Here is a 3,042-nt window from a genome sequence, read left to right as displayed (position 1 = left end):
TAATCTATGGGGGCAGCTTTTGTCATTATCAGTTGGTTCTGAAATTATTGTATTGGCATCTTGTGAATTGAGAATTTATTGATATACAAATCTGACTTGTTAATTATAAGCTTCTAGAGTTTTGTTTCTACTGGGTTGCTGGGTGTTGTTGCAGCTGACTGCGGGGTGGATGGCCATTATGTGGGGCTGGTGTGGCAGTGAAGGGGACTCAGAGCTCTGGCCCCACTGGAGAGTTGGTGGGCAGAGAATAGCTCTGGAGTGCGTAAACTTGACGGTTCTTTTTTAATATTTCCTGCAACAGATATCTTGCCACACTAGTCCGTGGCATGGTCCACAGCCTTTTCATCTGGGTAGAACTTTTGGCTGTTTTTCTTTTGCACAGCACCTTCCCATATTATGTGAATCAATTCTTGGGGGTAAGGATTCCAGCTTAATTACTCCAAGTCTTGTATCCAAAGTGTGTGGTGTCTTTAGCTACAAAGTCTTACCTTCAAGTTCTGAAGGCAACCAAGGACAATGTTAACAGCCTACGTTGTTTTGGGAGTCACTTGGAATCCTCTGACCAACGATTTTAAGAGAGGTTTCCCATGGCTGGCACTGGGGGTTTTGTTAGATAGTCTATGATTTTGGGGGTAAGCATTATCAGCCTATGTCATATAACTCCATTTATGTTAAATGTATAATGTGTTTTAATATAATATATTACATATAACATAAAATATATTAATCATATATTATAGTATATAATATATAATTATATACACTTATAATATTATGTAATATATAATAATATATAATATTATACACTTAATATATATTACACATGTGTTTTTAAGTAAGCTTATAAAATAATGTTTCCCTATGGCCTTTTCAGACATCCTTAGTGGTGTGTATCTCTCCTTCCTCCCTCTCTCTTTGTACCACCCTTCCTCCTTTTCTTCTGGTTAGATGCTACTTATTGTGTATGACTGTGCTAACACTGGGTTTTCATTTAAGTGGATGTAAAGTTGAATTTATTTAATTTTTAAGTTGTATTAATTTTGTGTATATATGTGTATATGGTGTGGGAGTGTGTGTATGTGTGTGTGTGCATGTGGTACAAGTATGGAGATCAGATAAAAACTTTTGTGGGGTCACTTGTCCCTTTCCACCTTTACCTGGAAGGGTTCCTGGGTCTAAACTTGGGTCATCAGACTTATATAGCAAAGGCTAAGCCATCTCTCCAGCCCAACAATGCATCACTGTAAACATTTAGATTGCAATGATGTCTTAATGAGGAAAAACCACTTTATGATGAGTTTAAATACTTTAACATAATGTATATTTTATAATAAAGAAAAAGTTAATGCCCTTAACATTTGCATATAATCACCTTAGAATTATAGTGATTACGGTGTGTGCTTCACATGAAACAGTGAAAATATCATTTTCAGAAATTATTACTTTGAAATAGGAGTTTTTCAAGCAAAGCAATTTAATGTAATTAGGTAGGTTTTTAATTTTTTTGCTTGAATGCTAAGACACAATGTGATAGCTATTTAAGGAAGGCGATTATGTATGCCATAGCCATCACCCCACTCCTTCCCTGCTCTCTGCCTTCACTGTACTCAACTAAAAAAAGAAAAACCCACAAGCTTCTATTTTTTTTTCTGCATGAGAATGCATGTACCAATGTACAGTGTACAGAGAGGGGACAATAATGATAATGATGACCATAAGAAAAGTGACAGCAGCAACAGTTACGGCCCGTCTTACTGTAAATCCACATCTGCTGAAACGGGTCCCGTACAACCATCTAGTGAGGTAAGTCCAGTGACTTCTGCTAAGGTGAAAAGTCAGCATTTCCCGACCCCCACTCCGCAGAGAGAAACGGCCAGGATTCCACCTTTGTGCATCGGACCTTCAGTTTAAGGCTTTTCCTTCTACCCATTTAAATGCATTATGCAACGCTCAAGGGAGTATTGGATATTTTTGACTGTGCCTGGAGTAGAACTTAGGAACACTTACATGCTGGACATGTGATCACCATTGAGTTACACCACCTACCCTAAATATTTAACACTTTCTCACATATGCCTAGTATTTTGAGAAATAATTTTTGTTTTATTGAAGAACTGGAAGATAGAATAAAACTTTTGTAATTCTCCCAAGCAAATTCTTTTTTTACAGAGTCATTTCTCCACTCACAGAATTCTTACGGGGATAATGATGGTGTGTGTGTGTGTGTGTGTGTGTGTGTGTGTGTGTGTGTGTGTTGCACATGCACGCAGGTCAAAGGACAATTTTGTGGCATTCTCTCCTTCTTTGACATGGATTGGTGCTGAGGATGGGACCCAGGCTGTCAGGCTTGCACTTCAAGCCCTTCATCCAATAAGCCATCTCACCAACACCTAACAGGCAGAGCCTACTGCTCTATATCAGTGTACTATCAAGGACTAAGAGTAACTGTCTCTTTCTCAGTATGAGTTTAGGCAGGATGTCCTTATTTGCTTAACAGGAGCAATAAGATCTAGTTACTTACAAGAGTTTGTTACGAAGCTGGAGTTCATTAACCTATATCATCGACTGTAATGGCATGCACATTCCAAGTGCTCAGAATTGATGCATTACCATCAGTATCTGGGTTTCTTTTACCCCCCAGCCCCACCCTCACCAAAACAAAACTTGAGTCTGGCCTTGTGTCATCTGCTTCCTCACTATCTCTTTCCCTCATCTTCTTCTTGCTTTCTTGACTGTGCCAGGAACTTACAGGTTGCCAAGTTCGATAAGTGCGTCTCTGCCTAGTTCTCTCGTAATTCAACTCAGTAGGGCAGGGCTATAGCTCCGTGGTAGAGGACATACCTAGCATGTGTGGATCAACCTGAGTTGAGCTCCCAGCACTACAACAAAAACTAAGCCAGGTAGTCGTGAGCAGTCATTTTAGTTGACTGAAACTTTCTGAGACACTTTCTCCTCCTGGCTCCCAGGCTCCATTCTCCTCCTGGCTCCCAGGCTCCATTCTCCTCCTGGCTCCCAGGCTCCATTCTCCTCCTGGCTCCCAGG

Source organism: Mus pahari, chromosome 3, assembly GCF_900095145.1.
Source record: "Mus pahari chromosome 3, PAHARI_EIJ_v1.1, whole genome shotgun sequence".
Lineage (NCBI taxonomy): Eukaryota > Metazoa > Chordata > Mammalia > Rodentia > Muridae > Mus > Mus pahari.
The sequence above is the reverse complement of the archived record's forward strand: the minus strand, read 5'-3'. Positions refer to the sequence as shown.